The sequence below is a fragment of the Nicotiana tabacum genome, chromosome 1 (genome assembly GCF_000715075.1).
Source record: "Nicotiana tabacum cultivar K326 chromosome 1, ASM71507v2, whole genome shotgun sequence".
In the NCBI taxonomy this organism is placed as follows: domain Eukaryota; kingdom Viridiplantae; phylum Streptophyta; class Magnoliopsida; order Solanales; family Solanaceae; genus Nicotiana; species Nicotiana tabacum.
Window position 1 is genome coordinate 200178519 of NC_134080.1, and position 14296 is coordinate 200192814.

Genomic DNA, 14296 nt, shown 5'->3' on the forward strand with positions numbered 1-14296 from the left:
GGGACAAGATTTAATTTAAAGGGGAATCTTGCATTATTTTATTTGAAGCATGGGGGACAAAATATAATGGGGTGGTGTGATATATTTATTTAATGTAATGGGGATGAGTGGGAAGATAATGGGTTTGGTAGAGAAAGGGATTGATTTTAATTGATTAAAGGGTGGGGATTATATATAGAGAGGTCTGAAAAATCAGAAGGGGGACAGAGAAAAAAAAAGAGATTAGAGAAAAAAAGGAGCTGAACATTTATTCCGAAAAAAACATTGAAACTCTCAAGAAAAGAAAAACATACAAAGAAAAAATAAAAAAATAAAAAGTTGAAAATTAGAAGAGAAAGTAGTACACACATGATAAATATTCTGGTATACAGGTGTAGAAATTAAGGGTTGAAGATTAAATAGCCTTTCAAAAATCTGAAAATTTCCCTTGGTTTCTGTCCGCTATTTTCGGCATTCTTGGATTTTATTTTGAATTTTTCAAAGCTGTCACTGGGATTTTCGTTGGCTGGTTATTGCTGGTTATTGTTGCTGTTGCTGTGTTACGTATTACGTTGCTGACTTTCTTCTTCTTATATTGACAATATCAGGTACACAACTGTAATTTTGGCATTTTTGTAAGCTGAAATGAAGAATGAAGTGTTAAATTTTTAATTTAGTTTAATTTAATTTTTTGTATTGTATTTAGGTTATTCATGTATTATTATTCTGTAAATCACTGTCATTTGGCATAACTAGGCATATTATAGCGACATATTAAATAACGCCTTAACCAGATTATTAGGAAATATATTTAAGCCTGATTATTAATTAAAACTGTTTAATAAAAAAAATAGAAGAAATAACGTAAAAATGGCGTTATTGAATCAGTTTTGGCAAAAATTAACTAAGTTCCTTATTCATAAGGTTTTTCGTCAACGATAATTTAATCAGAATCATGTAGTCAATTTCAGTTATAACATGAATTAGTTTGCGAACAAGTATTAGGACATGATGAATTAAAACAAAGTTAGTTAAGGTTAAATTGTTTAAATTTTTTAGAAATATGATTTAGTAATCAAGTTTTTATTTTTCTTTCTTTCAATTTTCAGTATTTGTAAATAATTAGTTTCAATAAGCTTAAGTCTTACTAACAATTTGAATTTTAATCCAACTATGGGATAATTAGTTTTTTTTTTATTTTATTTTTTCGATAATTCCATGTTGTATTTATGATTATAATTTTATTACTTTCTGTTAATATTTGTTTTTCTCTTCTATTTAATATGTCATTTTCAAGAATGTAGATATTGATTTTATATTTATAAACAAACTTAGTAATAATAAAAAGGTAGTCATTAAAGGATATTCTTAAAATAATGAAGGATTTCGCTAAAATAAATAGATGTAAATAATACAAAAATTTACAGGATTCTTCAATCTCATTTATTTATTTAATTTTTTTTAAAAAAAAAATTACTTAGAATTTGGGATGGATTGTTTAGTGAATTTCACTTCCTTCCCCAAAGATAATGACGCGCTAGACTCTTTAGGCGCGATTTAATCAATTTTACCTTCTTAAACTCGGATGTGCATTTCATGCGACCCAAATCTAAATCCTAAAACATTGAATAAAAATGTGTTCCGGATTGCGGGTGCATTTCATGTGACGTAATCCAAAGACATGTTTTAAACGATGTTCACAATTTTTTTTAAAAAAAAATAATAATAATAATAAAGTGGTAAAAAGTTAAATTTGCACATTGGTTCATAATTGTATTTAAAATCAGATAAATAAGCCGAATATGACAGTTGAGCGACCGTGCTAGAACCACGAAACTCGGGAATGCCTAACACCTTCTCCCGGGTTAACAGAATTCCTTATCCGGATTTCTGGTACGCAGATTGTAATATGGAGTCATTCTTTTCCTCGATCCGGGATTAAAATTGGTGACTTGGGACACCCTAAATCTCCCAAGTGGCGACTCTGAAATGAATAAATAAATCCCGTTTTGACTGTCCTTTAATTGGAAAAACTCCCTTCGCACCTCGCGGTGCCGGAAAAAGGAGGTGTGACAGCTCTGGCGACTCTGCTGGGGAGTAACTTAACCCAGAACCAGTGGTTCAGGGTTAGAAATTCGAGCTCATATAAATTGTTATATTTGGTTTTATCTGATTTTTACATGTTTGAGCCTAATGTGCTAAATGCTGCTTTTACCGCTTTGATATTACGTGAACTGTGTATAAACTGTGCCGAAACTCATCTCCTCTCTGAGTCTTCTAAATCATGAAGAAGGGTGTACTTCGTACGACTTCTTTTCTGTATAGTGTAAAATCCCAATTTAGAACGAGGTTCGGACAAGTTGCTAAGCCGGTGAAGCTTCTGTATTCCCGGTACGCTACCCCCCTCGGCTCGAGCTGTCCGCTCGGGTAAGCCAGGTCTAGAAACAAACACCCAGGTTCTGAACCTAGTATAACAAAGCCACATGCCGGATCCCTAGTAGGAATGTTTGTTTGCATCACGTGCATCTGACTTTGGAGGCTCAACACAGGGGTTGGGTCTGTCTAGGACAGGTGCACCAAAAATGAAAATGATCATCCTGATGCATCTTATTTGTTTTATGTGCATTTATTTGCTCGGTCTTGCATGTTGACCGGCTTCTGAGTCTCGGGAGTGTAAAAAATAAAATAAAATAAAAATAGCAAGTGGAAAGTTAGATGATTAATTTAGAAAAATCAGTGTCCAAGTACTGTCGAAATGTCGCCGAATTTTTTTTTTTTTTTTAAAAAAACATATATATTTTTACTTTAAGAATTGTTTGTTTGCCTAAAGTGTGTAGGAATAAGTCTTTTATTTTAATTTGCTTTATTTTCAAAAAAAATGAAAAAGGAAAATAGTTTTTTTTGCTATAAAAGAAAAGGAAAAAATTTGTTTGTTTTCAAAAATTAGTTAGTTTATAGCCTGAACTACGCGGGTCTGATTCTCACCGGATGTGAGATCAGAGGCAAACCTCTTTGGTCTCGGCTCACCGTATTCAAAAAAAAAATCCAAAAATATTTAACATTACTCACTTCTTTAGAAAGTTTTTCTTTTAGACCTCAATTTTTTTAAAAAAAAATTCCTTTTAATCTCAAAATCCCAATTATTTGTTTAAAAGATATTCAAAATAAAATTTAAAAATATTTTTTTTTCTATAGTATTTCTTTCATAAATTCAGAATATTAGTTCAAAAATATTTCCTTTCTCCTTAAAAGTTTTTTTCAAAAAAAAAAATAATAATAATTAAAATCCAAAAAATATTTCTTTAGAATATAGATAGTTTTTAAGTCAAATAAAAGCTTTTCCTTCTTTAATCACTATAATAAATGTGCAGGATGAGCACAAGTCAAAACGAACCATTCTCAGTATGTAGCGAGGTCCCTTTGCAACTCCACATGTGGTGGAATGATATGGGAAAGGATAGTATAAAGATAGTGGAAAGAGTTTTGGGAGGTTTTGTCGATCTGTTGAATATCAAGCCAAGGACAGATATCATCGAGGCTCTAATACCGTTCTGGGACCCAACACGCAACGTGTTTCGTTTTGCTGACTTTGAACTTTCACCTACACTAGAGGAAGTCGCCGGATATGCAGGTTTGAATGGGAAACTAAGAGGGCAGTATTTACTTTCACCAAGACCAGTATCTCCGCACGCGTTCTTGGATTTGCTAAGCATTAGTCGGAAGGTGCAGAATGATGATTTGTCGAAAGGATGTTGTACTCTCCAATTCTTGTATCAACGGTACGGAATTCCTCAGGGTTTGGAAGAACCAAACCTCGGATTAATTCACACTGGGAACAGAATCAAGTGGGAAGCAAGACGTACTTTGGCATTTATCACAGCATTTCTGGGAGTTGTGGTCTGTCCCTGCAAAGATAAAAAATAGAGATAGGCCTTGTAGGGATGGCCGATGTTGCAATCAAAAGAACCGACAGTACTGTGGTTCCTTTGATTTTGTCCGAAATCTACCGAGCTTTAACTATATGCCGAGAAGGAGGCAAGTTCTTTCAGGGATGCAATCTGTTACTCCAGCTGTGGATGCAAGAACACCTCCATCACCGAGTGGGATACATGAACCACGAGTTGACTGAGAGAAACTGCATTAGCGGCTTTGAGAAACGAATGACAGGCGTCATATTTCTCGAAGGCGTCGAAGCATGGCTTACACAATTGAGGTCAACAACAGCCGACCAAGTTGAATGGGCATTTGGGTAGTTGAATGATACTGAGGTAATATACATGGCGGCCGAGGAATGTCATGTTCTTTTGATGGGACTTCGTAGATCCAGCCATATGCCCCTCATCGGGTACTGCGCCAACTAGGAAGATTTCAGGTAATTCCCACTGATGAGGATCTAAGCAAGCACGCCATTGAGTTGAGTCCAGGAGTCGTGTTCCCCGAAGGAAAAATTAGAAAGTTGTGGCACGAATGTAGATTCCTTGAACCCAAGACTATGGTTCGAGAGTTGGCTAAGGGTGAGGTAGACCCAAAATACGATGTTTGGTTCGGGAAAAGATTCCAGATTCGTCAGAGGCCTGCCAAAAGAGCTCACGTCCAACAATTTACGGATGATTCGCAGGAACAGTGGGGCTGGTTAGTGAGAGAGGAAGGCTACCGGGTTGAAATCGGGAAGATGAAGCGACAAATTGAAAGGCTTATGTTTGAAAACAACGTTCAAGTAGCCTCAGAGCAGGGTGAGAAGAACAAATTAGCCAAAGAAAACCAGGCACTGAAAGCCCGAATTCGCCAAGTCGGTAAGAGTGATAGCGATCGACAGAAACGTCGCTCTGATGAAAGGTTGATAGCGGAATTGAGAAATCAAGTCAGCCAAAGCCGAGAAGACTTGGAGAGATCCCAGGCTTGTATAACAAGAATGCGGGTCAGGTGGGCCACAGTTACAACATCACAGAGAGAGCACCTATGGAAAGTAAAAAGGGACTACGAAATGAGTGTTGCGACATTGAGAGAGATAAACTCCATTCTCAATAATCGGGTCCTCAAACAAGCCCAGGATGCTAGAACAGATAGAGAACGCTGCTATGAGTCGATAGCCCGGATGGAAGAACAAATGGAGAGGTTCCAAGAGCAGCTCATTGACAATACTCGAATATTGGGACTAAAGAATCAACGGATAGAACAGCTGTGCATAGAGAGGGATAGAATCAGGGGTAGGATCAATGATATAGGGCGCTATATCACCACGAAGTGCCTAACATGTGAAGAGATGCCTCGTGATATCCTTTTTGTCTCAGCCATGGGTTATGTCCATCAGATCATGGAGGAACTAAAAAGCTTGCAAAGAAGCCTGGCCCCCAAGCCCGCGGAAAGGCCTAATGATGCCTCGCAGGCACCAAAATTCAAAGCTTTAATGTATCCCTAGTTCAATCTTGCACTTGTTTGTTTTTTTCGAGTCTGTTATATATATATATATAGTCCGTGTCTTTGAGTGTCTACCATTTCGAGTCAGTCTTTTGTACGTCCGTTATCTTTCTGGATTGAGTATGTTTGTAGCTTAGAGTTTTTGTTTGCTTTCAGATTGCATTTGTTAGTTTGTTTCCAAAACAAAAGATGTCGAGTTTGTAAGAGTCTGTTTATTAATGAAAGTTGAGCATTTTATTTCCATCCTTATTTTTACATTTATCTGCACGAACTACGCTTGGTCTGATTCATGCGGGGTCACGATACGTAGGCAATCTCTATAGGATTCGACCGTAATTAAAAAAAAAAAAGAATATATATTTGTCAGAGCAAAAATAAGCCGGGATGATGCATGCGGTCAGAGCAAAAGCATGTTAGAAATGATTAACTGCCTAGGAGCATTGCATCCCCCTAACGTGCAATTACAATATCTGTTAAGACTCTAACACTGACAAGTTTGTTGTTTTTCCAATCAATATCAGTTAGTTGTTAGAGCGTACTGGCACCGTACCATTATCAAACAAGATCAAAAGGTCCTATACCAGAAAGCATGACTGGGTCAGACAACAGCGTTGAGTCAGAAAAAACGGCCAATCAGATGCTGAAGGAAGCCCTGGAGAAAATGGAAAAAATGAGGCTAGAAATTAATGAAATGCAGATAGCCTTAGCTAGAGCCCATAAGGGGCAAGAACTACCCGTTACTCCTACCCTCCAACCAGTACACACGCCGGAATACCCCTCTCCCGGTCCTTCAACAAGTTTCCCAAGCCATCACTATTATCAGGGAAGAGAGGCTTATGATTCCCAAGCTCCACCACCCACTCAAAACCCTCCTCCACCAAATGTTCCCGTCTTTGTGGCACCTCCCCCAGCCCCATTGCACAGATCATCTAGTGAGCCACTGTTTCAGGCTCACGATACACAATATTACCCCCTGAACTCACATTCAAAGCACCCGAGCCACATACCTATAATCCCCACTTTGAGGTCCCGGCGGAGATTGAAAAGCCGGCTAAGAGCCCAGAGCAGGACGAGGTGATGCGGAAATTTAAAAGCCTGGAGCAATCCTTCAGGAACATACACGGGTTAGGTAACCAGGTCAGCGTGGCTTACAAGGATCTATGCCCTTTCCCTGACGTTCAATTACCAGCAGGGTTCAAGATGCCCAAGTTCGATTTATACGAAGGGCATGGTGATCCTATGGCACATCTACGGGGTTTTTGTAGCAAAATGAGGGGAGCAGGGGGCAAAGATGAGCTATTGATAGCTTACTTTGGCCAGAGTTTGAGCGGGTCGGCATTAGAGTGGTATACAAGACAAGATCCGAGCAGGTGGTACACCTGGGATGACTTGGCACAGGCTTTCGCAGGACATTTCCAATACAACCTTGAGATAGTCCCAGACCGTCTCACATTGCTAAAGCTCGAGAAGAAACCCGGAGAGAGCTTCCGGGAATTTGGGTTCCGAAGGAGAGAACAGGTGTAAGCACGTGATTTTTGACCCTCCCCGAGAATTTTCACATTTTTAGCATGAATATGTGAAATTGGGTCCAATATAGCTATTTTAACTATTTTTACTTTATTTCGTTGCAAAAGAAAATTTCAAAAATATATATATAAATTTTATTTTATGTATCTCTCATAAACTTGAAAAATACAAAAATTGTACTTTATTTTGGTACTTTATATAAATTCGAAAATTACAAAAAAATATAGTTCTATTAATGTTTGCAGTCATTATAATTTTGAAAAAATACAAAAATATTACTTCATATTTTTACCTTTATTAAAGAACGAAAATTACAAAAAAAGTAGTTTTATTAATATCCTATAGTCATTTTAGCTTTGAAAAATACAAAAAAATATTACCTCATATTTTATCTTAATATTTAAAACGAAAATTACAAAAAATAGTTTCATTAATATTTTGTAGCTATTTTAAATCTTGAAAAAATATTTAAAAATATATAGTTTTGTTTAAATACTAGTCTTATTTTTGGTAGTTATTTTGCTTACATAGGACTAGTTAAGCAATGTGTTCCTATTTCTCGGGTCCGGGCAAAAGAATAATATTCGGGTTCAAACTACCCGATTTTAGGCCTAATTTTCGGACCTAGCCCATAATAAACCGTGTCCAGGACACGTGGGGAACCCCACCACGCGTGGGGGACATATGCCTCGAACCCCACCACGCGTGGGGCTCATTTTCATGGGCATTGTGTTACAAAAACACGGAAAAGGCCAAAGGAACGTGGGGGGGACCAACGAAAAGGACTTTGGGGACTTTTTTTTGAAAAATTCTGAACAGGCTACTGTTCATCTTCGTCTTTCTCTTTGAAAGAAGTAGCAAGAGAAAACCCTACTGCCTGCTTCATCCAAACTACCACCCTCCTCCTCAGGTTCGTCACCTTCCCCACGTCCAAACACCTACTGAGACCAGCCTTTCCACCGTCCGAACCCCAGCAGCACCCCGACTCCCTCGTCGTCCTGTCCAACCAACGACCCAAAACCCTACTGCGTCGTCAACTGAACCAGTCACAACCCCCACGACCACCCGTCAAGCAGCAGCTACTGCTGCTGCATCGTCTAAACACCGCCTGCCTTACCAGCGAAACCAACAGTTCCGTCGACCCCCACGCCCCAGCTGCTATCGAGCAGCAGTTGCTGCTACTTCCCTCGTCGGAACCACCATCGCTGCACCCCGACGACCTCAGCTGTTCGTCGTCCCAGTCCGGACGTCGACCACCAACGCTGCCCGTCCCAGCTTCACCAGCATCACGTCCGAAACCACCAGTCTGCCACCTCCCCCATCGCCTAAAAACCACCTGTGGAACCAACAAAAACCACCACCAAACAGGCCTGTCAACCACTGCCCGCAACCCCACCGTCCAAACGCGACCACCACTGCTTCAGCTGATGTTATCGTTGTTCTTTCACTGTTGTCGTGCAGTCCGTTGAGGTCGTCTTTGTTCGTCGAGGTCCGGCGCGTCGAGTCCGTCCGTTGAAGTCGATGTAGAGGTTTGGTCCCTGGTTCTATTCGTTTCTGTCTGTTCGGGTTAGTAAGCTTCACTGTATTAGATAAAGAAATTTTACGTTCAATGTTCGAAGTTGCAATATATCGATTGATATGATAATTTTCTGCCCATGTTTCACCGTATGCATTTTAGTTCATTTCTGGGTTATGTTATTATTGTTTACATGATGTCGTTTGATTTAGTTGTATTAGTAGTCCTAAGACACAGCTTGACGTTGATTCGCTCGTCCCTTCATTGTCTTAGTTTATTTGGACAAAATTAATATTAGTACCTGTTGTTACTACGCCCGAAACACTCATTCGCCTAACTTCTTTTATTAAATCTTGACAAGTTATGAGATTTTAGTTGTACAGAGGCCGTAAGTTTTAGTATTGTTAAAGGCGTAGAAATGGCATCCTTTAAAAATAAATAAATAATTATAAAAAAAAATGAATGAATAAAAAATAATAATAAAAATAAATAAAATGAGACAAGCCTCGCCGGAAAAAATGTACAGATTGCGGGGCCCTCACAAAATATATGTATTAAATACTTAGATTCCGGGACGGGCCGTTTAGCAAATTTCACGGCCCTACCAAAAAATAATAATGCGCTAGTTGCTTTAGGCGCGCCTTTAATAATGTTATCTCCCTAAACTCGGGTGCACATTTATGTGACCCAAATCCAAATCTCAACGAAATCGAAATGTGTCTCTAATCACGGGTACATTGACTGTGACGAGGTCCGAGATGCATTTCCATGACGTTGCAAATTCTTTAAAAAATAAAAATAAAAATGAGATGAGCCTCGCCGAATAAAAATACAAATTGCGGGGCCCTCAGTAAATACTTGTTTAAAATTACTTAGAATTCAGGAGGGTCGTTTAGCGGATTTCACGGCCTCCGCAAAATAATAACGCGATAGTCTCTTTAGGCGCGTGTTTAATAGTTTACTTTCTTAAGCTCGGGTGTGCATTTCATGCGACCCAAATCCGATCCCAAAACATCAAATAAAATGTGTTCCGGATTATGGGTGCATTTCATGTGACGTAGTCCAAAGACGTGTTTTAAATGATGTTCACATTTCTTTTAAAAACAATAATAGTAAAGCGGTTAAAAGATAAATTTGCACATAAGTTCATACTTGTATAAAATCAGATAATCAAGCCGAATATAACAATTGAGCGACCGTGCTAGAACCACGGAACTCGGGAATGCCTAACACCTTCTCCCGGGTTAACAGAATTCCTTATCCGGATTTCTGGTACGCAGACTGTAATATAGAGTCATTCTTTTCCTCGATTCGGGATTAAAATTGGTGACTTGGGACACCCTAAATCTCCCAAGTGGCGACTCTGAAATAATTAAACCAATCCCGTTTCGATTGTTCTTTAATTGGAAAAAACTCCCATGCGCCCCCTCGGGCGCGTAAAAAGGAGGTGTGACAGCTCTGGCGACTCTGCTGGGGACTAGACCCAGAACCTCTGGTTCAGGGTCAGAAATTCGAGCTTAGGTAAATTGTTATACTTGGTTTTAGCTAATTTTTACATGTTTGAGCCTAATGTGCTAAATGTTGTTTTTACCGTTTTGATATTATCTGAACTGTACATATAAACTGTGCCGAAACTATTCACTTCTTACCTCCGGGGAGAAGCTCGCTGGTCGAGACTCCCTATTCTGTTAGTGTCAATACCCGAAATAAAAAAGAGGACGGATATGTTACGAAGCCGGACGGCCTTTTGGTTCCCGGTAAGTTGCCCCCCCTCGGCTCGAGCTGTCCGCTCGGGTAAGCCAGGTCTAGAACAAATACCCAGGTTATGAACTTAGTATAACAAAGCCACATGCCGGATCCCTAGTAGGAACGTTTATTTGCATCATCTGCATTTGACTTAGGGGACTCAACATAGGGGTTGGGTCCGTCTAGGACAAGCAACCTGAAAATAATAGACAATCTTTCGGCATCCTATGTGCTACATGTTGTATTTAGTCAAGGGTGTATGGGTCATTTGGTCATTTCCAGCATGATGTTATTTTAATCAAAGCATGGAGAACATTTGTGGAATCCAAGAAGCCTTGGAATTCCCTATGTCCCCCACGCTTGCTTTTTGGGAAAGCACATGGGGAACATTTGTGGAATCCAAGAAGTCTTGGAATTCCCATATGTCCCCCACGCTTCATATGTTGGGAAAAGCGCATGGGGAGCATTTGCGGAATCCAAGAAGTCTTGGAAATCCTTATGTTTCCCATGCCACATTTTGAAAATAACAATAAATATAAAAAAATAAAAAATACATATAAAAACAAGGCATGAAAATTCAAAAGATTTTTATGTTGTTATCATTTTCCCACAAATTAGAAAAAGCGTGAAAAGATGAGGAAATGGCAGTGTAGAGATATAACTACTTATTTTTAGAAAGAAAAAAAAAACAAATGTCCAAGTAGTGTCGAAACTCTGCCGAAATTTCGAGAATATAAAATAAAAAATATATGTCTTATTAGTTTGTTTTATAAAAAAAAAAAAAGCATTAATAGAAAAGAAAATTGTTTGTCTTGCCATAAAAATGAAAAAAAAGAGTCTTGTTTTTAAAATATGTGTTATTTATTTGTTTATGAAAATGACAAAATTAAAATAATCCAAAAAAAATTTTCTCCATTATTGACTTCTTTAGGAAGTCTTTCTAATTGTTTTCAAAAAATAATATAATATATAACAAAAAAAAAAAAATCCGAAAATATTTTGATTCTTTTTCGAAATTGAAAAGAAAATTTAAAATTCAAAAAAAAATTTTGAGAAGCATTTCTTTTATTAAAAGCAAAATTCCGAAAAATATTTTCTTCTTCTTCTTTAGAATAAAGAAAAAAAAAAAGAGCAAATGAAAATTCAAAAATATATCTTAGAAGTGTTTCTTGTAAAAAGAAAATCAATCAAAAAATGCTTCCTTTCTTCTTTTAAAGTAGTTCATTGGACCGAACTACGCGGGTTTGATTCTCACCGGATGTGAGATACGTAGGCAACCCTCATCGGGTCCAATCCCCACCTTCTCAAAAAGAAGGAATGTTTTATGTTTTTCGTTAATTCGTTTGTTTGTTATAAATGAAGAATAATAGAATAATAGTCTATTTGATTGTTGTGAAAATAATAATAAAAAAAAAATATAGAAAATGGAAAAGGGTCCTCTCAAAAACAGTTTATTTGCCCGAACTACGCGGGTTTGATTCTCACCGGATGTGAGATACGTAGGCAACCCTCATCGGGTCCAACCCCACCTTTGCTAAAATAGCCAAAAACAAAAAAATAATAATAAAAGAATAACATGTCAAATTTTAATTTTGTCATAAAGAAGTCGGGTGACGTTGTTTTATCAAGACATAGCCGAATGTTCCCGAGAGGGACGCCGGAAGGCTGACTTTGCATAAACAGCCACCTTTGGGTCATATTTAAGATTTGGTCCAGTTGACCCACACAGCCTTAAAAATCTTCGTCCCCGAGACGTTGAAAGGCCGTGTTCGCAATATTGACTTTTCTAATTTTGAAAAACGATAAAAAGAGTTATAAATAGGTCAGGTGATGCTGTTTTGTCATAAATAGCCGAATGTTCCCGAAAGGGACGCCGGAAGGCTGACTTGGCATAAACAGCCACATTTGGGTCATTTTGAGATATGGACCCACACAGCCTTCAAAATTTTCGTCCCCGAGGCGCTGAAGGGCCGTGTTCGCAACACCAGGTTTTCATTATAATTTGAAAGAAAAAAAAAACAAAGAGTCGACGGTCAGGTGAATGCCGTTTGGATGTTTAGTCAAAAAAATATGAAAAAATAAAATAAGCCGAGCCAGTTTCGGCCGCGTCTTAAACCGTTCTTGCCGAAGTAGCCTTAGAGTATCTGTCAGTTGTCGAAAGGTTATTTTCGTAAAAGAACGGACAAGTTTGTAAAAGTGTCATAAAATAATTCTCCCCGGCCTCAAAATTCATGTGAAATTTGGAAGGGGCCACATTGGCAAAAATAACCATTTGGTTGCATTTGTCGAACAGAGAAAGGGAGTTAGCCTTTTGTTTTTGAGTTTATGAATCTTTTGATTAAAATAGGCGGGTTGTTTGATTTTCAAGTTGGTAGGTCACCTTTAAACCTTTGAAACCCAGTTTGTTTTAATATGAAAAGTGAAAAGAAAAAAATGTTCATTATTGTTTATCTTTTATTAGCCCGAACTACGCAAGGTCTAATTCATGCGGGGTCATGATACGTAGGCAATCTCCATAAGATTCGACCACAACAAAAAAAGAAAAATGAAAAAGAGCAAAATGAAAAAAAAAAGAAAAGAGAAAGAAAAGAAAAAAAAGGAAAAAACAATGAAAAAAAAAAGAAAAGAGAAAGAAAAGAAAAAAAAAAGAAAAAAAAAACATTGAAAAAGAAAAAGAAAAAAGATGTTGTCAATAATGAGGATCGACTTTACTGAGTCCATTCTAACCTGTTTGTTTTGCAAATAAGTTAAGGTGGTTGGTTTGTGGTAAGCCGGACAATGACACCCGGAATCCTTTACTTGCACCTCATGATGCACACTCTGCGGGGATCAGGCCTGATGATAGAAGCATTCCAGTCCTATTGGAAACTTGTTGACTAAGGGTAATGATATTGAAGTTGGCAATGGTCTTGACAATACTAATGCAAAGCTCAGTGGCTAAGATGCCAAGTTTGATAAAGTGGGGGGACGCTCCGTTCCTTGGTTAGCAAGAAAGAAGCTGTTGGTGGCTTATTTTGTTGTCATTCCTGTTCGGATTATTCTTAGGGTTGTAATCCAAGTATTGTCTTGTGTCAAACCTTCCTATCTTTCCATTTTGACATATAAGTTTGTTTAAGTTTTGTCGAGGCTGGGTTAGAATTTTATTCTGGTTGTTTTGTTTGTCTGGTCATTCAAACCATTTCACCGGTAATCTAATGCAAAATCCGGTCCTTTTTATTTCAAGTTTTGTTTAGTCCTTTTATCATTTTTTATTCAATGCCGATTCTAGGGACATGACATGCGCACCCAATTTGGGCCTAGTCTTTAAAGTTAATCATAAAACCCCAGAAAGGCGATCAATCCATTTAAAGAAAATAAGGACGGTTTGAGATTATTCAGAGCTCGAGTCATGTGGAACTGGGGCAAGTTAAGCACAAAGAAAACCGTTAAAAGCAAGATTCGCCAAACTGGCATGATGGTTGTTCAAGATAATGAGAGTTAGAGTGTCGCCCAACGGTGTTTTAGAAGTGACAAGTGAACAAACAGATGTTGAATATAATTGTCAAGTCCGGCACCATCGGAAGAGACTATAAATCTATTGTTTAATTGTGTTGTTTGCACTTGGCCTGTGTTGAAGACTGGAATGACGAAGGCATTTTGTTCTGCTACCCAAACACTTTATCCTTCGTTAGCCCTTTGAGCCTTATTTATTTTCTTTCATACCCCTCGTTCGGAATTAGTAGCAGCGATTAGAATACGCAAGCATGGCAGATAAGAGAAAAGAAAGAAAAGAAAACAGCAAAACGGAAAAGAAGAATAAAAGAAAAAAGAGAGAAAGAAAAAAAAAACGACAAAAGAAAGGAGAAATGAGAAAAGAAAAAGGCAAAAGAAAAAGAAAACAAAGATAAGAATGAGTGAAAAGAAAGTCACAAGAAAAAAAGAGGAATTGGGAACTACGTTTGACCTGATTCCTCAAAGAGGATACGTAGGCGCTTCACGGCTCGGTCATAGTTTTGAAAAATGAAAAAAAAAACAATTAAAATATCCCCAAGCAAGAAACTGGGGCAAAAGTTGCGTTTGTTGTAAATAAATCTAATTCCGAAGGTTGTAATTAATAACCCAAAATTAATG

The 14296-nt window shown here is 37.9% G+C and overlaps 1 long non-coding RNA gene across 1 annotated transcript; it reads left to right on the top strand.

Moving 5' to 3' along the window:
• Nucleotides 1-7471: 7471 nt before the first annotated feature.
• Nucleotides 7472-13408, top strand: LOC142182004 (uncharacterized). The gene is made up of 2 exons (XR_012710891.1): nt 7472-8490; nt 12934-13408. It is a non-coding gene; the product is annotated as an uncharacterized LOC142182004 (long non-coding RNA).
• The last annotated feature ends 888 nt before the right edge of the window (nt 13409-14296 follow it).